At 45.7% G+C, this 25060-nt stretch overlaps 1 protein-coding gene across 4 annotated transcripts in view; it reads right to left on the bottom strand.

Moving 5' to 3' along the window:
- Positions 1–19544, bottom strand: part of ATXN1L (ataxin 1 like) — a 72349-nt gene extending 52805 nt beyond the window's left edge. For 2 of the 4 annotated variants that reach the window (XM_069216915.1, XM_069216913.1), the window contains exon 1: positions 19071–19538. The gene's annotated coding sequence lies outside the window, so the exon portion shown is untranslated. Of the gene's footprint in view, positions 1–19066 lie in introns of all 4 variants that reach the window. The other 2 variants (XM_069216914.1, XM_069216916.1) reach the window with 2 other exon arrangements.
- Between the last annotated feature and the right edge of the window lie 5516 nt (positions 19545–25060).

Here is a 25060-nt window from a genome sequence, read left to right as displayed (position 1 = left end):
TCTGAAGCCACCGGAGTGGCCACCGGCGCCGAGCCCATGTTCCAAAAAGGGAGAAAGGGCATAAAGGGTGCCGGCCGTAGAGGCGTAGGATCACCCAATGAAAAGGCCAAAGGACCAGCCGGAGCACCCCCTGGAGCCATCTGTTGGAAGATGGTATACATCGCATTTAGGAATGCGGTACTATGGGCTCCAGGGGTGGGAAAAGCCGGATACTGGGGTGCCTGTATCGAAGGCGACCCCGACGCCGGCCTCGACGTCTGCGACGCCGGAGACAACACAAGAGGCTGCATCACCTCAATCACCGACGCCTGCCCAGGTGAAGTCGGTGACGCCGGAGAGGGCAACGGCGTCGACGGATGCGGCGTGACCGTGGGACTGACCTCCCAAGTCCTCCGGCGCCGATCCGAAGGCGACCTGGAACGAGTCTCCTTGCTTGAATGGCGCTGTGAATCTCTACGGCGCCGGGAGTCTCGATGACGCCGATGCCTTGGCGAAGAAGACTTCTTGTGATGCTTTTCTTTCTTCGACTTCGCCATAAACAACTTAGCCTCACGTTCCTTGAGGGCCTTCGGATTCATGTGCTGGCATGAATCGCAAGTTGAGACGTCGTGGTCGGAGCTCAAACACCAAAGGCAGTCGGAGTGAGGATCTGTAACTGACATCTTGCCCCCACACTCTCGACAAGGCTTGAAACCCGACTTTCTCTGCGACATTATTACTGCAGAGAAGGACTACGCAGCAAAAAATACACTGTAACCACAAAAGTAACAGTTGCTCCCTTGAAGATAACCGTTTCGAATGCACGGAAAAAAGGGAACTGACGTCGGCACGTCGTCGAGGACCTCTTATTGCCTGTATGACGTCAGACGGCGTCGCGTGGGCTAGAGTGACGTCCTCGTCAACGTGCAGAGACTAGGAAGAAGATTTCCGTCGAATGCTGGCGCCATGGGAGTATTCATTAGGTGAGGAATCCACAGGTAGTTGTATCCATCAGAAACAAAGGTTATGGTATGACCAGGCAGGCAACGGGGAGGCGGGTGGGACTGTGAGGAATTCATAGGTAACTAATGTATGCACCAGAAAAGGCATTGCCGAAGGTAAGTCACTTGTTCTTCTTATGGATACAACTACCTCTGGATTCCTCACCTTCTGAATAGAGTCCCAAAGCAATACCGCACTCGGAGGTGGGTGCCTGACTGGTCACACCAAGAAATCCTGCAATACAGAACGTGCAAAATGGCCGTCCCTCCTAGCCTCCCGGTCCAAGCAATAATGCTTTGCGAAGGTGTGGAGGGACACCCAAGTTGCTGCCTTGCAAATATCCACCACCAAAACCCCTCTAGCCAGGGCCAAAGTGGCAGACTTAGCCCTGGTCGAAAGGGCTCTAATAACCTCAGGGGGAACCTTCTTTGCCAACGAGTAACAGACCTTAATACAAAGAATGACCGACCCACCTGGATATAGTTCTTTTATGGACCGCTCTGGTCTTCCTCTTTCCTACATATCCCACAAATAGCTGGTCTTCCAACTGAAAGTCCTTTGTCCTCTCAATATAAAAACTGAGAGCCCTTCTGGGGTCCAAATGATGGAGTCTCTCTTCCTCCTTTGAGGGATGAGGAGGGGGGTAGAAAGATGGAAGGGTAATGGTCTGCCCCATATGGAAAGTAATGATAACTTTAGGTAGGAAAGCCGCCCTGGTTTTCAGCACCACTTTGTCAGGAAAGAATAAAGTAAAGGGAGGTTTAACACTAAGGGCCTGAAGCTCACTGACACGCTTAGTCGACGTAATAGCCATCAGGAAAACTGTCTTAAGAGCTAAAAATCTTAACGGCAAGAATGCAATGGGTTCAAATGGTGAACCCATTAAAAAAGTTAAAACCAGATTCAAATCCCACTGAGGCATAAGAAAGGGAGTGGGAGGAAATGTATTCGTTAAACCTTTTAAGGACCTAATAACAATAGGTGATTTAAACAAGGAGGGTTGATCCGGAAGGCAAAGAAAGGCTGACAATGCCGCCACATAGCCTTTAACAGTAGCAACTGCACAACCCTTCTGTGCTAAAGCTAAGGCAAACAACAGAACATCAGACAGATAGCCCCTCAAGGGATCAATTTGTTTCTCTCCACACCAAGACACTAATTTTGCCCACCTGCTGGCATAAACAGTCTTAGTGGAATGTTGCCTGGCTGATAAAATAACATCCACTACCTCCGGTGGAAGAGAGAAAGCACTCAGATTGCCTGTTCAATCTCCAGGCATGTAGGTGCAGGCTCTGGAGGTGGGGGTGTAGAACCTGCCCATCTGACTGCGAGAGGAGATCTGCCCTGAGAGGGAGACGGAGTGGAGGGCACAGTGAGAGTTGGAGAAGGTCTGTGTACCACACCCTTCTCGGCCAATCCAGAGCTATTAAAATGACCTGAGCCCGATCTTGGTGAATCTTCCTCAGGACCCAAGGAATCAAGGGTATGGGGGGGAAACGCGTAAAGCAACTTGTTGCACCAAGACATCTGAAACGCGTCCCCCAAAGCTCCTTGCACCGGATACTGGAGGCTGCAGAACGATGAGCAGTGCGCGTTCTCCTGAGTGCCAAACAGATGTATCCGCGGAGAGCCCCACATCTGAAAGATGTGACGGACCAGATCCGGATGGAGACGCCACTCGTGATTGGCTGAGAAATGTCGACAGAGTCCGCACATACGTTGAGCACTCTGGCCAGATGATTCGCTACCTAGCAAATCTGATGGTCCTGAACCCAGGACCAGAGCCGCAGAGCCTCTCTGCAGAGAAGGTACGACCATACTTCTCCCTGCATGTGGATGTACCACATCGAAGTAGTGTTGACCGTCAAGACTTGAACTGACTAACCGCGAAGAGAAGGGAGGAAGGCCTTGAGAGCCAGACGTATCGCTCGCAATTCTAACAGATTGATATGAAAAGTCTGTTCCACTGGAGACCAATGACCTTTGATCTCCAGGTCCCCCAGATGAGCTCCCCACCCTAGAGTGGAAGCATCCGTTATGACCGTGGCCACAAGAGGGGGCAGTGAAAACTGACTTCCTAGAGAGAGGTTGCCATCCGCTGCAGTATCTCTGGAGATCGATATCGGCTCCTTGAGATCCCCTTTGTTTTGAAACCACTGCCTGCAGAGGCACCATTGGAGAGCCCTCACGTACCAACGTTCATGAGTGACCAACAGAATGCAAGAAGTGAACAGACCGAGCAGGCGTAGGACCTTGAGGACTGGAACAACTGCTCCATTTTGAAACATTGGAATCAACGTCTGGATGTCCTGAATCCGCTGAGGTGGAGGATAGGCCCGATTCAATGCTGTATCCAGCACTGTCCCTATGAACTGGAGGCGCTGCGAGGGCTCCAGGTGAGACTTGGGCACGTTTATTAAAAAACCCAGACTGAACAACAACTGAGTTGTCATTTGCAAGTGATGCAGCACAAGCTCCGGAGACTTGGCTTTGATCAACCAATCGTCCAGGTAAGGGAATACCCATTTTCCCTTCTTTCTGAGACTTTCTGCAACCACCGCCATCACCTTCGTGAAGACTCGAGGTGCTGAAGTAAGACCAAACAGAAGAACCACTGGTAGTGTTGCAACCCCACCACAAACCGGCGATACCCCCTGTGCGACTTGTGAATAGGGTTATGAAAGTAAGCATCCTACAAGTCGACAGACACCATCCAATCCTCTTTGTTCAACGCCAGAAGTACCTGCGCTAGAGTCAACATCTTGAATTTCTCCTGTTTGAGGAACCAATTCAAAATCCTCAGGTCCAGGATTGGTCTCAATCGACCAGCCTTCTTGGTTCCAGAGCAGGAAAGGGGTCAGGGTTGTTATTCGAGATATTTCCTGATTCCCAACTCCACTGCACCCTTTAATAACAGGATTTGAACATCCTGCTGCAACAACAGGAGATGGTCTTCGGAACAAAACGAGAGACAGGGAGGGATGGGAAGGGGGAACTCCTAAATAGGAAGAGCATATCCTTTACTCACAATATTTAGAACCCAGGAGTCTGATGTGATTAACTCCCACTCGCGGAGAAAAATACGTAATATTCCCCCTACAGGAGAAGTATGGCTGAAAATGGGCAGAAAACTAGGGCTGATTCCCCTGTTGTTGTCCTCCAGACGATGATGTAGGGTGCTCCTGGGTGGCCCCTCTGGTCCAAACCCTCCCTAGCCCTCTAAGGGGATCTATATGGGAGGCAAGTAGGCTGTTGTACTGTGGAGTGGGGTCTCCCACAGTAAACGGCCCCATGCCCAAACCCCCTGAACCTCGGAAAGGACCTGAAAGGGGTAGTAGTGGAAGCCTGCAGACCCAAAGACTTTGCTGTGGCCCTACTGTCCTTAAAGCGCTCTAAGGCAGAGTCAGCTTTAGCACTAAAAAGCTTTTCCCTATCAAAAGGCAAGTCCAAGAGAGTAGTCTAGACAGCCAAAGAAAAGCCAGAGGACCTCAACCACGCATGCCTCCTGGTAGCGATGGAGGTACCCATTGCCCTGGCCACCCAATCTGTAGAATCCAGACCAGACTGGATAATCTGTTTAGCTGCCGCCTGAGCATCTGACAGGAGTTCACCAAATTGTCCTTGCATCTCCTGCGGCAGGTCTGGAACCATAGCCTTAGCTGTGTCCATCAGGGCATGCACATAACTACATAACACACAGGTAACGTTTGCCGCTTTGAGGGCCATACTACAGGAAGAAAAAAAGTCTTCTTTGCTGACTGCTCCATTCTCTTGGACTCCCTGTGTGAAGGAATCACAGGGAAGGAGCCTGGTGCAGACCGGGTAGAACATGAGGCCTGAACTACTAGACTCTCCGGGGTAGGGTGTTTTGACAAAAATCCCAGATCTCCAGGAGCCACCCTAAATCTTCTTGCAAAAGATCTGTTGACAACACAGGCTTCTAGAAACCTCTAGACACCAGGGATATATATATATATACTTTTATTTAGTTTATGTTTTTATGTATGGGGAGCGACCCCTTAGACAAGGGTCGCTCCCCTGGGGTAAAATTGTATTTAGGCTATTTCTGCCACCTTTGGGGGCAGATCAGCCTATTTTTGTTAGGCCAATCTGCCCCGAAAGGGGGCAGAAACCTCTAGAAACCATGGATTGGTGTGTGTGTTTTGTTTGGGGAGGGGGCAGCCCTTTGGGCAAGGGTCACTCCCCATGGCGGCACATTACTGTTGGCCATAACTGCCTCCCTTGGGGGCAGATTGGCCTATTTTTGGAAGGCCCATCTGCCCCCAAAGGGGGCAGAAAGCCCACCAGAGACCAGGGAAGATTTTATTTTTTCAAAATAAGAGGTTGTGGGTATGGCCATACCCCAACCCCAAATAAAAGGGGCCAAAGTTGTTCTGCCCACCAGTGGGCAGATTGGGCAATTACCCCAGATCCACACCCCTGGGAGACAGAAAGTCTACTAGATGCCAGGGAATACAAAAATAAAAGAAAATAGTGGGGTGGTGGTTACCAACCAGTATGGGCCTGGTTATGCCCCCATCCGAACTGAAAGGGCTATCAGTCTTTCAGATCTCCCGCACACTAAAACATTTTATCCCATGGCAAGCAAGAGGACCTTTGATTATTTTGGGTTTTGGTTTTACATTTGGACCATGAGAGCTTGGTAACTCTCAAAATCGTCCCACTTGGAATGGTGAGGGCTGCACTTTTTTTTTTTAACTTTGGGACGCTGCCATGTAGAAAAATCCACAAGACCTAGACACATCTGAAAACTAAACATCTAGTTGATTCCAGGGTGGTGTGCTTCACATGCACTCCACACCATTTCCTTACCCACAATGCTCTGCAAACCTGCAACTTTGTTGGAAAGCACATATTTTTCCCACATTTTTGTCATGGAACCTTCCGGAATCTGCAGGAATCCACAAAATTCCTGCCACCCAGCGTTGTCTCATCTATACCGATAAATTTCTGCTGCTTGTCAGCCTAAATATGTTATTTTTCAAACTGCCCTTTTGGACCCATTTTGGTTCCCCCTCAATTTCGACGTGTTTTTGGCTATTCCCTGTCACAAACACTTGGCCAACCTACACAAGTGAGGTATGATTTTTACCGAGAGACTGAGGGGAACGTTGGGTGGTAGGAAATTTGTCCCGGTGCGGTCATCCCACACAGAAATGTGGGAAAAATATTATTTTTTGTAGCTAAATTTGAGGTTTGCTGAAGATTATGGATAAGAAAACATTGGGGGATCCACGCAAGTCACACCTCCCTGGACTCCCTCGGGTGTCTAGTTTTCAGAAGTGTCTGGGTTTGGTAGGTTCCCCTAGATGGATGCTGAGCCTAGGACCAAAAACGCAGGTACGCCCCCGCAAAAACAGGTAGTTTTCTATTTGATAATTTTGATGTGTCCAGATAGTGTTTTGGGGCATTTCCTGTTGCAAGTACTAGGCCTACCCACACAAGTGAGGTACCACTTTTATCGGGAGACTAGGGGGAACATAGAAGAGCAAAACAAGTGTTATTGCCCCTTGTCTTTCTCTACATTTTTTCCTTCCAATTGTAAAACAGTGCGTAAAAAAGACATCTATTTGAGAAATGCCCTGTAATTTACATGCTAGTATGGGCACCCCAGAATTCCGAGATGTGCAAACAACCACTGCTCCTCAACACCTTATCTTGTGCCCATTTTGGAAATACAAGGTTTTCTTGATAGCTATTTTTCACTCTTTTTCTTTCAGCAAATGAATTGCTGTATACCCGGTATAGAATGAAAACCCACAACAAGGTGCAACTCATTTATTGGCTCTGGGTACCTAGGGTTCTTGTTTAACTTCTAAGCCCTATATATCCCCGCATCCAGAAGAGTCCAGCAGACATAATGGTATATTGCTTTCAAAAATCTGACATTGCAGGAAAAAGTTACAGAGTAAAACGTAGAGAAAAATGGCTATTTTTTTTACCTCAATTTCAATATTGTTTTACTTCAGCTGTTATTTTCTGTCGGAAACCCTTGTAGGATCTACACAAATTACCCATTGGTGAATTCAGAATTTTGTCTACTTTTCAGAAATGTTTAGGTTTCTGGGATCCAGTATTGATTTCACACCTATTTCTGTCTCTGACTGGAACAAGGCTAAAAGCACACACAAAATTTTTAAAATGGGGTATGACCCAGTAAAATGCCAAAATTGTGTTGAAAAATTGGGTTTTCTGATATAAGTCTGCCTGTTCCTGAAAGCTGGTGATTGTAGAGCACTGCAAACCCTTTGTCGATGCCAAGCTAGCCTGGCTGATGAGGGGTGAAACCCCGAAACCAGTCCCAGGATGCTTGTTTCCGGTCCAGGGAGGACCTGGCCTGGCAGTTCGGGCTGGACTGTTCCCATGAGGAACATGGTCAAGACTGATTTGCATACGGCTGGGTCCAAACTGGGGTGGCATGGTGAGCAAAAGAACGATGGATTAAACCCAGATCTGTGACTGGGGGTGAGTGTTTGCATTGTCAGCACTCCGTCCATCATCCTTTTGTGTTGTTAAAGTTGCCCTAAGTGGGAAGGGTATGCCCAGACGTGGGTCCCTTGCTCACTGTGCCACTGGAATCAAGCTAGCCTGGCTGATGAGGGGTGAAACCCCGAAACCGGTCCAAGGATGCTTGTTTCCGGTCCAGGGAGGACCTGGCCTGGCAGTTCGGGCTGGACTGTTCCCATGAGGAACAGGGTCAAGACTGATTTGCATATGGCTGGGTCCAAACTGGGGTGGCATGGTGAGCAAAAGAACGATGGATTAAACCCAGATCTGTGACTTGACTGGGGGTGAGTGTTTGCATTGTCAGCACTCCGTCCATCATCCTTTTGTGTTGATTTCAGGGGGAAAACCACAAGCCTTCTTCTGCAGCGCTTTTTCCCATTTAAAAAAAAAAATACTAAAATGTCACTGTATTTTGGTTAATTTCTTGGTCTCCTTCAGGGGAACCCACAAAGTCTGGGTACCTCTAGAATCTCTGGGATGTTGGAAAAAAAGGATGCAAATTTGGCGTGGGTAGCTTATGTGCATAAAAAGTTATTAGGGCCTAAGCGCGCCCTGCCCCAAATAGCCAAAAAAAGGCCTGGCACCGAAAGGGTTAAAAAAGAAAAAGAAAATTGATTATCTACACTCCTATTATATATCACCCTGTTTTATTGAGGGAAGATCCAAAACAAGTGGGCCAGGTATTGAAAGTTTATTACGTATCAAATTATCAAAGCACAGAGCCTGAATGGGTACCTCTGACGAAGCACCGCCGTCAAACTATCCAGCTGCACCAGCTGAAACATCCTTTCTCAGTTAGACACAGTGGGATACAACACTCGGGGGAACAACTGGGCTTGTGTCCCACATTATTACTAGGACAGAGGCACCAAAGTCCACATACAACCCCAACCTTTCCCTTCCACCATGAAAATTATAAAATGAACAAAAACTAAAACAGCAGTAACAAATAAAAATCACAGAGCTTCCTTGGGGCACGTTTATGTCTGTTTGACCTCAGTGCCTACACCATCACGAGCACTGCCAGGATCAACCTTGACCATCAGAGCTTTGCAACTCATGGCAAAACAACAACTAAAATGTCACCACCGTCACCAGAGAACTCGACTGCCCTCTCAGTGTTTCACATTCCATCAACCGTGTCTTACACTTCTTCACTGTAGCTATCTGAATCAGAATATCAAATAAATAAACTCTGTTACCCTAAACAACACTCTCAGATGTGACACAGCATCCAGGTGAACTCCCAACCTCAATCTTTCTACCATCCTGCTTGCCCCTTTTTTCGTATAAAACCACGTTTCTCTTAAACCACCTCGGACCATCCTTCACCTGCACCAAAAACTTAGGCTCTCTAACTACTTTTGTACTTAAAAACAATTTTGACCATTCTTTCTGTACCTTCCTAACATGTTGGATCTTTACCACATCGCCCAGTTCAACAAATTACTGTTTGGGGCATCCCTTAAAATCAAAATCCACCTTACACATCTCTTGTTTAGATGCTGCTCTTTGACCAAGCACATTTACCTCCTCATAAGCCAATTTGTCGTAAACCATGCTAGCTTCATTACTGAACATTGTTCCCTATTCCTCAGCAACCTGAACGGAGAAACCCCAGATTGAGGAGTAAGATGATAACGCCAAATCTACTCAAGAACAGTCTCTTTAATATCCAATTTGGACTGCATTGCTAGTTGCACATATTCTTTAAACATCCTATCAACCCTCTCAACCAAACTGTTAAGAGTGAGGGCTATAAAGAAAAACAATGTGTGAAACTTTCAAAGCTTCCAAATATATGGTACACTCAGATGAGACAAACTGTACTATATTATCCTTTATGATCCACTGGGGAAAAACCCTCACTGCTAAAAATAAAACCACATAAAAAGTCAATCACAGACCTAAAATAAGCATGCGCAAGAACCCTATTAAAGAAGACACTTAGAATGGTAGTCCATGAGACCAAGCACAGACTTTGCCCTATCAAGGAAAACCGAAATGTAATTAACTGTCGCCTTCTCCCACAGTAAACACAGGAAACCTACTAGTGACAAAGGTGGGACAAAATACTGATCAGCATCCTGACATGGAGAACCTAACCTCACAATAACATCAACAAAAGCATCAATGTCAGGCCACCAATACTATAACCTCAACATCTTTGCTGTCTCACAAACGCACCCAAAGTGAGCCAGCAATACCTAACGCTCCCTAACCTCTGACTGAGGCACAATTGTATCACCTCTCAATGATAGATCCTTTTCAATGATTAGCTCTTATCTCACCTTGCACCAACCAATTAGTGCTTATGGATTCTTACTCCCTTTAGACCAACCCTTACAAATGAAATCTTTCACCTGTAACCAAACATCATCCTCACCTCAAGCTTTAAATTATTTCAAACATACTTACAATCCTACCATTTTGTTTGAACTCATCCATCAAGCCAAACAATGATTCATTTAACCCATGGGTACTCACAAACATTTTCCCAGGGGCCAAAATCTTTGGTCTGCGATGTGAGCGAGGGACGCATTAATGCCAGCAATGGGGGCTTGGGGGGCGGCTTGGGAGGAAGAGGGGGGTTGTCGGTAAGGAGGGTGTAGGGGAAGCAAAGCATAAACATTTAGTGGCTGAACTGCACAATATGCAACAAGAAAACCTAGGATTAATCCCAGCTTCCCCACTTAACCAAATTGTGTGATTCTAGTCAATTGTTTTATTTCTATAGTCCTCCTTTTTCTTCATTTTCACATGTAAGAGGGCCTTGCCTTAAAATACATGACTTCAGGATGTGCACCATACAAAACGTTGTCCTGTGTTTGGTTTAATAAACTATAATGGTGTTCATGTATAATAAGAGCCCAGGCCACCCAAAGAGTGTACGTAACAACTTGCTTTCGTCTTAGTTCACTGGTCTCATTGTGTGTGTGGGGAGGGGGGGGGGGAATACTTCTGAATGCACATATATAATCCGATGTACTAAGGTGAAACGGTTCTGCTTGTAAACAAAAGGACCCATTTTTAAGTGATTTTTGCTGCAAGATGTTTTTAAAATGAAGGTGTTCCTTTCTTTTACTTTGTTAACCTTTAAATAAATGATTGCCTATGTAACATCTTTGTATGCTGGTGCTGAGTTGGGTAAATAGCAGCCCATTGCTGCTATTGACCAGGGGCAGCATGTAAAGGTCAGGAGGGCTGCACCCGACCCCCGGGCCGTACTTTGACTATCAGTGATTTAACCTATCATCAACTCCAACATCCACCTTCGATGAGACACGAAAACATGACAAAAAAATCTGCTCTGGCATTCTTGCAGCCAGAAACTCAACACATGTGGAAGTTGAGCCCACGAAGGCGAGACAAAAACAAAATAGACCCTGGAATTGTATTGCCCAAGTCTCACTCTCCCGCAAGAAACGTCAAAGGTTTGTGATCCATAACCACCTTGAACCTTGTGCCCCACAAAAATGTTTTGAAACATTCAAAAGCAACTTGCCAAGGCTTCCTTTTCAATTGTACTGTAATAGAGTTTCGCTTTCTTCAAAAACGGAAAGCAAACCCCACTGTTTGTTCCATTCCTTTCACACAACTTCATGAACAAAGCACCAATACCTACATTGCTTGCATCAAATGCCACAAATGCAGCTCAAACAGGAATCAAATGGTTTGAGAGATGGTGCACAATCATCTGTTTCACTCTGTCAAATGGGCTGCTCTTGTTCTCACCCACACAAAAGACACATTTTTCATTAGTAATTCCTTTAATGGTTCAGCCACTACTGCAAATCCAGGAACAAATCGTGCAGAATATTCACAAAGCCTTAAGAACACCTTGACTTTTTGAGCTTGGTTTGCAGCATCTATTATGGCACATAGCAAATTATTTTCTAGTTTGATGCCCTGAAGTGTAATGGTATGCCCCAAATATTCCATAGTATCCTTTGATCTTGTTCAGCTACTATACACATTCCCTTGCATGTGTATGTGTCAATGCATATACCTCAGAACCTCTGCACATTCAAAGATGAACCCAACAGGGCAGCATCCCTCACCACTCCGTTTCACCTTGGCAATGGAGCCAGTTGCTACCTTGTTACAAGTGAACCACTCCAATGTATAGTATTCCCTATAAGAAATGCTTGTTGTCTATTAACACAGGCAATATTGTACACTTTACAAAAGACGAAGAGACCAATCTCATAGCCCTCCTTTATAAAGTAATTCAATTTGGTTGACTGTACGGAGTCTCAAAGTGAGAGAATTCGGAAATGCTACCACTTACAGCTGCTGCTAACACAGAAAGAGAATCCCTACTGGGGTGGTAAGATGAGCCAATGAGGTACCTGGGGATGCAGGTCTCAAGACAGGCATGCACAGATACAGGACAATTACAGACTGGCCATGTTTGAGTTTAGAGAGCAGGTGGACCAAAGGACAGTAGTACCAGTTGAAGGTTTGTTTTCTTTTTGGGGCGGGGGGGGGGGGGGGGGGGGGGGGGAATGGAGTGAAAGAGTTATTTTTCTCCTCAAATTTTTCATCTTTATTTAACAATATTCTAATGCCTCTCAGAAAAAGGTTCTTCACAGACATTGGCTCGCAACTGACCAAACTGATATGAGCTGGAAAAAACCCTAGGCTTAGATGGACCATACCCACCCTGGCTTATGACACAGGGGATTTCAATGTGGCCGTGTTTGAAGACTATCATCATGCAGCATAATCCTACTATGCAAACTATTGGTTTGATCATAGTACCCGTGATCTACATGTATACATAGAAAAAAAAAGATTAGATCACCATGGAAGTGCTAAACACAATAATAGCAGGTAAAAAACACTAACCCTCTTGAACTGATACAAATGGTATGATGAACAAGCTGGTCAACAGATAGGAAAGCTGTACTGACTCTACATGCTGGACCTAAACACTGCCAACAACTCACCTTTTCCTGTACTCTTAAAAAGGGGGGCTTCAAAAAGGTTCATCAGGTGTGGGAATATCACAATACGGGCATTTTTATTTAGCAAGAGCAAATTCCTTTCTTTGGAACAGTTGTGGAGTGATAGACAAACTGCAGCCCTTGACATATCTATGTATTACAGAGTCCAACATGCATCCTCAGAATCTGGCCCACTTTTCCTGAAGAGCATCACGAGTTCCCTGCTGTAACACAACTAAATGCTACATGGATATCTAGACCGTATAAGACGTATACTGAAGATGTTCCTCAAACAAATAGTGAGGCGCAGCAAAAGTGGGAGCAAGACCTTGGGAAGGGTCCGGAGGAAGGTGTTTGTTGGATCTTTTATTGTACACAAAGCTAAGCTTATTTCTATGAACAGATGCAAGTTTTGCATGTCAAATTTATAAAACTAATTTACTGTACCCCAGGGGTCCTCCATACCATGGGTCCCACTACACCCAATGTTCCACTGACCCAGCTGGCTTCTTCTACCTGGCGTGGGAATGTCTGCTGAAACAAACCTACTGGTAGGATATAGCACGGGCAATTAGTCGAATAACTGGCATACCCATTGACTGCTTCCTGTGGACGATGCAGTTCGGCTATGTGTGGGTGGGCTAACAGACCAGGGGTGTGGAATTTATTAAAATATCTACTTGTCCAGGGGACAGGTTGCTTCTCAAATCTACTTGTCCTGTAAAAAGATCTACTTGTCCCTTTGGTGCCATGTAGTGTGGCGACAAATTATGGCAGCAATTAATAGCCTCTCTGATTATGCCAGGGCTACTACCATAGTAGGGCTTGAATACTTGGAGTTTCAATCCCTACTGTAGCAATTTCCTTATTTTGCCACCTTTCTGCAGATCTGCATACTGGGGCTGGAGGAAGCAGTAAGCAATAGTTCTAGGGCTGGAATGCCTTTGAGTCTGCAAACCTACTAACCTGCATGTTTTAAAGATTTTTACCAGCTTCTCTCTAATATTTTCCCATAATAAGAAAGGTTGGACATTTACTCCTGACAATGGCAGAATTAGAACTTCTTCCAGGGTTGGGAAGAAAGTGGCTGGAGGGAAAATGAACTTGCAAATGCTCAATAGATTTTCACATGAGCAAATCTACACATCGTATTTACCCACGCTAAAATACAGTTCACAAATATTTTATAGGGGTACGACATATACCATGGGTGCACTTTTTTGACTTTCTTTAAGAATTTGGGGCCACAAGTAGGTAGGTTCAGATTTGTGACCTGCAAATTGCGAGTCGCAAATCCGAATGTAGGATGGTGTCCTTGACACCATCTGTGATTCGCAAGGGCTTCGCAAATGCCCACATCATGAATAATCATGAGGTGGGTCGCAATTTGCGACCCCCTCACGAATGGTGGCCTGCTGGAGACAGCAGACCACCATGTCTGTGACTGCTTTTCAATAAAGCAGTTTTTTTTGTAATGCAGCCCGTTTTCCTTAAAGGAAAACGAGATGCATAACAAAAACGAAAATTGAAACGTTTTCGTTTCATTTTTTCAGAGCAGGCAGTGGTCCACAGGACCACTGCTTGCTCTGAAAATTTTTTTACAGTGACATTCACAATGGGAAAGGGGTCCCATGGGGATCCCTTCCCTTTTGCGAAAGTGTTAGCACCCATTTGAAATGGGTGCAAACTGCGATTGGTTTGCGCCCGCGGTCACAAAACAATCCTACATTGCACTGCGAGTTGCAATTAAGAAGGGAACACCCCTTACTAATTGCGAGTCGCAAACCCGTTTTGTGATTCGGTAACCAGGTTACTGAATCGCAAAACTGGGTTTGTGCATCGCTATGTGCTTTTTGCACGTCGCAAACAGCGAAAGTCGCTGTTTGCGACATGCAAAAAGCTACCTACATGTGGGTCTTGGTCCCTAATTAGGTCTGGTGTTAACAAAGACATTTTGTTTTTATTAAACTTCTATTTCTCTCTCTTTCGGCTGGCTTTACTGTGAGTGATCGCATTCTGCTCTTCCACAAGGAGCATATTGCCACACAAAGTAGTTTTGTTCAGTGTCAGGAACTACAGTGGCAATCAGTGACGTAACGAAACTGGAGGGTGCCCCTTTGCAAAGAACATGGCGGAGCCCCCTCTCCAGACTCACTCAGGGCAGGTGCTGTGCTGACGGGGCCCCCTGGAGGGCGGCTGCGGGGCCTTTGTTATGCCGCTGGTGGCAACGTGTGCTTTAAGAGTTCAAAAACTTTTTGGGGGGGTTTTGCCAATGTTTGTTACAATGTTGAGGGCCTGGTAGCTCCCACAACAATAAAGTGTTACAAAAGCCATGTCAAAACAAGACACGCATTGATGAAACTAAAAGACTTATAAAAATATGTCAGATCAGTTGGCTTTGTCAGTGTTTGTTTATTTTCATGCTTCCCATAATCGTGTTGAAAATGGTTACACTGATTTTCCATTAGAAATATTTTTGGGAAATACTAGCATGCATCAACACATTTTACTAAATGACACTTCATTTGCATATAAACAGAGAGCATTCTGGGAGCATTATACTTAGCCTCTTAGCCTAAACTTTTCAAACATGTGTGTACATGTTTTTTTGTTTTGTACTGGAACAACGTCAGTAGTGAAGTGTGACCTTAAAACATTTATTTACAGCACGCACCCTAATAATGAAGGCTTTCAAATAATGAACCATAAATACAAGTTCGAACAGCATTATCTTTTGGAAACACATTACCTCAACTGCAGAGAGTTCAACTCTCTGTAAACAGGCAGCCAAAGGGTTTGTGCTGCAGGGGGGTGGGCCTACTTGTCCCAAGGACAAAGTAAACATAAAAACTTGTTGCCCTTGACCCCAAACAAGATGTCCCGGGCGTTGGGCGATAGGAATTCCACATCCCTGCAGACCCTGACACAAAAGGCCCAAAAGTGCTACATAGAGAGATCAGCAAAAGGGTAATTGCTGGATGTGGAGGCATGCTCGGCAGCCACCCATGGAAGCCTACCAACCAGAGATATTTTTGAAAATTAGCCAACCAGGGGATTCCAGTGTGGCGTGCCTTGAGTGAATTGCGTGATGTTTTCTTACCCACATTGCCCTGCAAACCTCAAACTTCACCTAAAATCACGCATTTCCCTTAAATGTATGTGATGGAAACTTGTAGAATATGCAGAAACCCACAAAATTCCTACCACTCAGCACTGCCACACTTGTGCCAATAAAAACACTGCACCACTTGTGTGGTTGGGCCAATTGCCAGCGAAAAGAACAGATCAAACTGAGGTCAATGGAAGTCCCCATGCAAGGGCTCCCATTGACCTTGGCTTGATCCATTCCAATCATGGGCACTAGACCCAGCAACAGTAGTGGGGTAGCGTTTTTATTTGTACAATTGGAGTAATGCGGGGTTGTAGGAATTTTTTGGATTCCTGCGGGTCCCTGATGTTTCCATCACAGAAATGGAAGGAAAATGCATGATTTCAAGTAAAGTTTGCAGGGTATTGTGGGTAAAAAACCTCATCCCATCCTGGATTCCCCTATGTGTCCAGTTTTTTTAAATGTGCATGTTTGCTAGGTTTCCATAGGTACCAGCTAAGCTAGGGCCCAAAATCCACAGCTACCCACTTTGCAAAAAAAAAAAAAGTGTCAGTTTTGAGTGGAGAAATGTGATGTGCCCATGCTGCATTTTGGGCTGTTTCCTGTTGCAGGCAATAGGCCTACCCACCCAAGTGAGGTACTACTTTTATCAGGAGACATCTGGAAGCATAGGATAGTAGGATATTTGTTATAACCAACTGGATTTTTCTGCATTTGTGCCTGACAAATATAAGCCAGTGTGTAAGAAAGAAGATATTTTGAAAACTACCCTCTAAATCATATGCTCCTATGGGAACCCACAAATTCAGAGATGTACAAATAACCATGGCCCCTAAATTACATATCTTGTGCACTTTTCAGAAATACATAGGTTATTTTGATACCTATTTTTCACTACAGATATTTCACCATGTGAATTGCTCTATACTCAGAACACAATGAAAAACCACTGTACGATGCAGGTTAGTTGTTAGCTCGGGGTACCTCGGGTTTTTGGAGAACCTACAACCAAAAGGGGTCTGAGCGAACATAATGCTACTTTGCTTTTGTAAGTCAGCCATTGTGACAAAAAGTTACAAATTAAAACATTGTCACAAATGGCTGTTTTTTTTCTACTTGTTTTCAATATTTCAACACTTTGTTCATTTGAGAAACACTTGAGGAATCTACACATGACCACTTGCTGAATTCAGAATGTTGCCCACTTTTCAGAAACATACAGATTGCCTGGGTCGCCCATGGGGTTCACACTGTTTCCACCACAAACTGGTAGTTGTTTGAAAGCACAAAAAAATAGGAAAAAACAGGCTACCTCTCAGAAAAATGCCAAAACTGTGGTTAAAAATAGTTTCTTTTGATTCAGTTCTGCATGTTCCTGGAAGCTGGGAAGGTGGTGACTTTAGAACAGCAAACAGTTTGCTGAGGCCATTTTTATTAAAAAAGCCAGACACTTTTATCCATAGCACTTTTCCCCTATTTTTCCCAAAGAACTCTAAATTTAGCTATCTTTTAGCGATTTTCTCTGTCCCGTCCAGAGGAATCCACAAATCCTGGGGAGGTTTAAAATCCCCAAGATGTTGGAAAAAAATGACATAAATTTGCCATGGATACCTTATGTGAACAAAACGCTATGGAGGTGTAAGCACAAATTGCCCCAAATAGTAAAAAAAAAAAAAAGGGGCTCAACGGGGGTCGGTTGGGCGGGGGGGGCGGGGGGAGCAGCTAACGAGTTAAGTAAAAACAAAAAAAAAGCTGTGTCTTTCCAAAACCACACAAGTTACTTCTGAAAACATTTTCCCTACGCTATTCACAGCTTCCACCAACTTCTTCCACAGTACAATACTGCAGTGGTGATCTCAGGCAGATGATAAAACACTTTCTACCCCTACTTGTCCAAACAGCCATATAATAATACAAATCTCCTTCTAGATAAAAACCCTTACCTGTCAAACGTCATTAAGTAATTCTCAAAAGGACGCTCTGCTAAAAACACACACATGCACAGTGCGCCCACCAGGCTCCTCACCACACTCTAGGGACCTTTATCAACTTCTTGCCAGTGTTAAACTGAGGTAAAATCCAACACAGCTAGGCCAAGTAATGAAAGGTTACTAAGTATCAAGGCATAGACTGAGCGGGTCCCTCTGATGGAATGTCCAGTTGCGCCCACCGGAACATTCCTTGTCCGTTAAACACAATGGAACACGGCGCTGGAGGGAACGCTCGCACTTGTGTCGCACCTAATTCATATGAAAAAGGCAAACCCACTAAAATCCACGTACTGCACAATCCTCTCATCTACCCAACCGAAGATCTGCAGTTCCTCCTTACCAATGGCATCTTTCTCAACTACGTTTAGCATTTAGGTTATCCCATAGGAGTCCTATCCACCCATTGCATGAATGTCTCTCAGTAGTAGAACTATCCTATCCGCACAGAAAGTATCACCCTTGCTCTTACTCAGCATACCCCCTTTGAAACTCATTTACAGGAAAGAAGGACCCAATCCAGAGATCATACGGTGTATTTAACCTTTCCTGTAGTACTAGCTATTTATTTTCAATAAAAATCGTTCGTACGTACTATTGTCATGGTTGTAATACTTACCACATCACACCAGATTACATTAGTGGTTACCATAAGCAGTATTAAGAGCACAGTTCACCTCAGTATATCAGGCATGGTTGCCAGCAATAACGTAAAAATGCTTTGCCCTTGCAGCTATATGTTTAAAATATATGTTTAAACATAACCATAACTACGATGGCCCTAGTACCAAGGTAATGTTACTAATAAGCCTATGCAGCGCCTCATGATTTAGCACTCAAATGTCATCTTAAATTATATTTTAAAATCGCACCCATTTTTCTCCAAACATCAGCTTATCGGTTCTGAAAATACACAGGTTTCTGTCTCCAATACACACTTTTCAGTTACGGTATATATTTATTGAACCAAGGAAATGTATGTACTTTAATATGCTGGACTGCACACAAGAGAGCTACTTACAGGTAGCTGGAGATCTATATTTAGCTGACGAGCTACTCGTTGGAGAAGCCTGAATTAAATCATAAGCAAGCCTGCACCTCAAGTCAGATATTTATACCACCACCCTGAAAAGATCCGTAAGTCCCCAGCACATCCTCTTCAGAAGTATACTGCACACTTCCACTCAAGAGAAGTGCTCTTCACCCGAGCAGACGGCTTTCATCCGACTCAGACCGATCTTGTAACCCTATCAAGGTCAAACCTCGATATCCACACCAATACCAGATCAAACATACCCCTCCTGTACCTCGTCCAACTCCCCGCCTTCCTCAATCCAGTGCAGATAAGTTCCACTCCCAGTCAGGGAAAAATCTTTCACTACACACTAGGCAAATGTAAGCACACCAAACTCTGCCACTGTTTTTACAATTAGGTCTCCGAGTATATGGAGAAGACATTATTATATGCGACACGTATTTTTTTCAATTTTGATACAGTATTTTTTACTCACTTACTAGGCAAATAGCCGGGTGTTTTAACCGTAGGTACCCACGAAAAATTGCTGTCCGTCTCCCGGCGGGGTGAAGATCTCGTTACCTTCTACAAATGCAAACAGCTCGTTAGCCCTCGTTGCAAGTCCCTTTTAACAAGGAACATACCTTTCACGCCCTTTCTCTCAGGATAGATACGATCTGTCCCTCCTTTCAAGAAGATGATAACTGTCACAAGACATGAACCTTATTGCCTCCCTCAACAGTAACTGTCAGTGCCCATGGGGCAAAGGTTTACTTCACATGTCCGGAGCACATCTCTCCCTTCTGCCGCACAGCAGCCCCGTCTGCGCCCCTCCCGGTGCTCAGCAGTCCTATCCCCGGTCCGCGGCTATTCACAAGGCCGTCCGCAGGAGTCCTCCGCGGCCGCTCCGAGTGCGCCCGGCTCCGCATCGCTCAGACCACAACCCCGCCTGCACACAGCAGCAGAGCCCGGCGCGCGACACTACGTCATTCACTTCCAGTCAGCTGGGCCGTCGCGCGACACCCGCGTCACTGTCTAGCCAGGCATTCTAAAGAAATGGAGGAAGGACAACGGTTCTTGATTCAGGACCCCGGAACAGAAATTGATCTTTCAAGAAAAGCCCGAGAATGACTGCTATAAAATTAGACTCCGGCGACAGCCTTCAATAAACAAAATGCATCCTCTTAAGTTGCTCCTCTTGGAGAGATTTCATTGTTGCTAATTAGATAAACTACACCGTGTGCTTGGGCTAAGTATAGAGCACTGAAACACTTTCACCTCATTCTGTTGTGTGTCTGGTGCCTTTTTAACTTTCCACAGAGTGGCATTTCGAGTGGGCAATTTACATCTCAAAACTCAGCACACTGAATTAACCCGTGTTCGTGTTTTTTATCTCACAGATGCATTGTATACAGCAAGCAAGTGATTTATATTTCGTTTTTCAGTTTGGCCAACCTTTTTTAATGAGACAGGACTTAAAATTTAAGCCAGAACTACTGGCGCTGTCAATGCTTCTTTTTAGGGTTGAGCCTGCGTCGCATGTCCTTGCGCATGCGTTTCGCTAGTGAGACGCTTTAGGAATTAATAAAGGCTCGGAGCCCCATCTACGTGACGTCAGTGTCTTTCATTGGTTCGTGGGCTTGCCTGTTAGAATCTGCTTGATTTCATTAGTGGAAGGCACACATATGTCATGCCTTTTCCGGTGGTTAGCCCTCCTCGAGCGCATCGACCAAGTACAGAAAACATACAAGGCTCGCTGTTTTCCATTCAGTTAGTGCACTACTTTTTCTCTATTTTCACAATGCGATCTCGCTTGGCAGAAGTCGAGCGCTTTGCATAATATCGAACCTGTTACACAGTTAATTGCACTTTTTCCAGTTACATACATGGTTTATGTCGCAAGAAAAGTCCGGTTAGGAGTTTACAACACTATTAGCTCTAACATGAACAAACGCGAGACCCGTTGCACTGCAAATGCTTGTTCTTGCTTCTGTATAGTGTGACCACCTGGCTTTGAGGAAAATTCTGGACAAGGCTGTAAAAAATTCAAAGGGTCAAAATTCAGGACAAAAATTCAGGACGAAGGGTCAAAATTCAGGACAAAAATTCAAGAACAAAAGTCAGTTTTATAGACACACCAAGAGAGGCCATACCCCATTACTTTATCAGTGCATTTATTTACTCTTTTTTTTACCATAGCACTATTTATTCACTATGGTCTTTTTGTGATTGCTTACTGGTATGCTACACTCAGTTGTCACATTACCTCCTTGTACAGTAGTAAATTAATGCCCTTCAGCACTATGCCAAGGCCATCACCCCTACCCAAATGTACCCAATCTTTCATAAAGATAAAGTAACAACACCATTTTGATTATGTTTCTAAACATTTTAAAACCTCTAGCAAACAGTTTGGGAAACATTAAGGTAATTAACCTTATGCTAGTTTAAACAAATTGAACAAAAATATCTGGCTCATCCCAACTGCCCACGGACTTTCAACCAAAAAAAAATGTAATGTTGCAGGGCAGATGGTGTGGATGACAGTCTCACACTTAGTGTCAGGATGTGAGGTACCCACAATTTGTCTGTAGTCTCACAGCACTATAGTGTATGTCTGGGACACTCGATTTATCTCAGAACTGGGAGCCTGGACTACTAATCAAAGATAATGAAAGAGGAGGATGAAATTGAGATCAAATGGGAGGTTGACGCTAAGAACCGGATAAATAAGGAAGAGAAGAACAAGGTGGGACAGTTCCTAAAACCAGACAAGATGAGTCCACCAAGACTATCAGAAGGTATTGGGTACGTGGGGAGTTGTCTCTGCAGACAGGAGAGAAACAGAAGAGGCACTGTCAAGTGGCTGAACAAGCAGCACCGACCCATAAATTGGAAACAACAGAGGAAGATCTGTCTCTAACTGACTGAACCCTAATAAGCTGGCCTCCAGGAATAAAGATACCCCTACTATGATGGGAACCTCCATTACTACCAGCATTACTTGGTGGCCTGCTAGGGGGCAGATTTGGAACAGAACCCTCCCCACCTACCTCAAGGAGATCCCCTGAGTCAGAATGGGAGCCTTCTATTATCCTCTCATTTGAAGTGCCTCCTAGGGACTCATCATTCACAATAAGCATGTTATATAGAAACTATTTTGTAGGGTTCTTTCCTATCACTAAACCTCTATCTAAGCAGAGACTCCTTAGGCTCTTGTAATTCAAATTGTCATAGGTAGTATTGACCATTTTAAGAGCAGACTCTACATCAGACATGATAGAAGAAGGTTTAGAGACATCGAGAAGGAAGAAAACGTTTCAGAATTTTTTAAAGAACAGAGAAAAAAAAGTTTTTCTAACTTTTTAGAAACTTTTAGAAGTTTTAGAGTACTTTTCAGAGCTTAGTAAAAAGTTTAAGAGGAGAAAAGCAAAACTTTTCGGTTAGGTGTACATACACTGAACTTGTTTTGTATATTATTCTCTTATGAAAAGTACACAATGACAAAGTGGTAAGTAGTTACAAGTACTTATCCCACCGCTGCACAACCAATGTAGGAGGCTGGCCTGGCTTGTAGTGGGTACCAGAGGTACTTACACCTTGCGCCAGGTCCAGTTATCCCTTATTAGTGTAGAAGAGGTGTTTCTAGCAGCTTAGGCTGATAGAAGGTAGCTATGGCAAAGCAGCTTAGGCTGAATTAGGACACACGTAAAGCTCCTACTATACCACTGGTGTCATACGCACAATATCATAAGAAAACACAATACACAGAAGTACTAAAAAATAAAGGTACTTTATTTTTATGACAATATGCCAAAAGTATCTCAGTGAGTACCCTCAGTATGAGGATAAGATATATACACAAGATATATGTACACAAACCAAAATTATGCAGGTAATAGCAAGAAAAGTAATGCAAGCAGTGTAAAGACACAGTAGATTGCAATAGGAGCACATAGGTATAGGGGCAACAGTGGAATGCGAACCACGAATGGACCCCAAACCTATGTGAGCTTGTAGAGGGTCGCTGAGACTGTAAGAAAACAGTGAGGGTTAGAAAAATAGCCCACCCCAAGACCCTGAAAGGTAGGTGTAAAGTGCACTTAGTACCCCCAGAGAGCACAGAAGTCGTGATAGGGGGAATCTGCAGGAAGAGCAAACACCAGCAATGCAACAACAGTGGATTTCCGGACCTGAGTACCTGTAAGACAAGGGGACCAAGTCCTATAGTCGCGACAGTGTCGAGAGTGGGCAGGAGCCCAGGAAATGCCAGCTGAGGGTGCAAGGAAGCTGCCACCGGATGGAAGAAGCTTGGAGTTCTGCAAGAAAGAAGAGGACTAGGAACTTCCCCTTTGGAGGATGGATGTCCCACGTCGCGATGAAGCTTGCAGAGGTGTTCCTACGCAGAAAGACCGCAAACAAGCCTTGCTAGCTGCAAGGGTCGCGGTTAGGGTTTTTGGGTGCTGCTGCGGCTCAGGAGGGACCAGGATGTCGCCACTTGGAGGAGTAGACAGAGGGGGCGCCCAGCAACTCAGGGAGCCCTCACAGAAGCAGGCAGCACCCGCAGAAGTACCTGAACAGGCACTTAGAAGAAAAGTGAACCGGAGTCCACCCGAAGTCACAAAAGGGAGTCCCACGACGCCGGAGGACAACTCAGAAGGCTGTGCACTGCAGGAAGGAGTGTAGGGGACCCAGGCTTGGCTGTGCACAAAGGAAATCCTGGAAGAGTGCACAGGAGCCGGAGCAGCTGCAAATCACGCGGTACCCAGCAATGCAGTCTAGCGTGGGGAGGCAAGGACTTACCTCCACCACACTTGGACTGAAGAGTCACTGGACTGTGGGAGTCACTTGGACAGAGTTGCTGAGTTCCAGGGACCACGCTTGTCGTGCTGCGAGGGGACCCAGAGGACCAGTGATGCAGTGTTTTGGTGCCTGCGGTTGCAGGGGGAAGATTCCGTCGACCCACAGGAGATTTCTTCAGAGCTCCTGGTGCAGAGAGGAGGCAGGCTACCCCCAGAGCATGCACCACCTGGAAAAAGTCGAGAAAGCCGGCAGGATGAGGCGATACAAGGTTGCTAGTAGTCGTCTTGCTACTTTGTTGCGGTTTTGCAGGAGTCCTTAGCAGTCAGCGGTCGATCCTTTGGCAGAAGGTGAAGAGGGAGATGCAGAGGGACTCTGGTGAGCTCTTGCATTCGTTATCTGGTGAGATCCCCAAAAGCAGAGACCCTAAATAGCCAGAAAAGGAGGTTTGGCTACCTAGGAAGGAGGATTGGCTACCAAGAGAGGTAAGAGCCTATCAGAAGGAGCCTCTGACGTCATCTGCTGGCACTGGCCACTCAGAGCAGTCCAGTGTGCCACAAACACCTCTGTTTCCAAGATGGCAGAGGTCCTTGACACACTGAAGGAGCTCTGGGCACCTCCCCTGGGAGGTGCAGGTCAGGGGAGTGGTCACTCCCCTTTCCTTTGTCCAGTTTCACACCAGAGCATGGCTGGGGGATCCCTGAACCGGTGTAGACTGGCTTATGCAGAGATGGGCACCATCTGTGCCCATCAAAGCATTTCCAGAGGCTCGGGGAGGCTACTCCTCCCCAGCCCTCACACCTATTTCCAAAGGGAGAGGGTGTTACACCCTCTCTCAGAGGAAGTCCTATGTTCTGCTTTCCTGGGCCAGGGCTGCCTGGACCCCAGGAGCGCAGAAACCTGTCTGAGGGGTTGGCAGCAGCAGCAGCTGCAGTGGAGACCCCGGAAAGGCAGTTTGGCAGTACCCAGGTACTATGCTAGAGACCCGGGGGATCATGGAATTGTCCCCCCAATGCCAGAATGGCATTGGGGTGACAATTCCATGATCTTAGACATGTTACATGCCCAAGTTCGGAGCGTGGTACCAGGAACTCAGCAACTCTGTCCAAGTGACTCCCACAGTCCAGTGACTCTTCAGTCCAAGTTTGGTGGAGGTAAGTCCTTGCCTCCCCACGCTAAACTGCATTGCTGGGTACCGCGTGATTTGCAGCTGCTCCGGCTCCTGTGCACTCTACCAGAATTTCCTTCGTGCACAGCCAAGCCTGGGTCCCCTACACTCCTTCCTGCAGTGCACAACCTTCTGAGTTGTCCTCCGGCGTCGTGGGACTCCCTTTTGTGACTTCGGGTGGACTCCGGTTCACTTTTCTTCTAGGTGCCTGTTCAGGTACTTCTGCGGGTGCTGCCTGCTTCTGTGAGGGCTCCCTGAGTTGCTGGGCGCCCCCTCTGTCTCCTCCTCCAAGTGGTGACATCCTGGTCCCTCCTGAGCCACAGCAGCACCCAAAAACCCTAACCGCAACCCTTTCAGCTAGCAAGGCTTGTTTGCGGTCTTTCTGCGTAGGAACACCTCTGCAAGCTTCATCGAGACGTGGGATATCCATCCTCCAAAGGGGAAGTTCCTAGTCCTCTTCTTTCTTGCAGAACTCCAAGCTTCTTCCATCCGGTGGCAGCTTCCTTGCACCCTCAGCTGGCA

The sequence above is a fragment of the Pleurodeles waltl genome, chromosome 12 (assembly GCF_031143425.1).
Source record: "Pleurodeles waltl isolate 20211129_DDA chromosome 12, aPleWal1.hap1.20221129, whole genome shotgun sequence".
NCBI lineage: Eukaryota > Metazoa > Chordata > Amphibia > Caudata > Salamandridae > Pleurodeles > Pleurodeles waltl.
The sequence above is the reverse complement of the archived record's forward strand: the minus strand, read 5'-3'. Positions and strand labels throughout refer to the sequence as shown.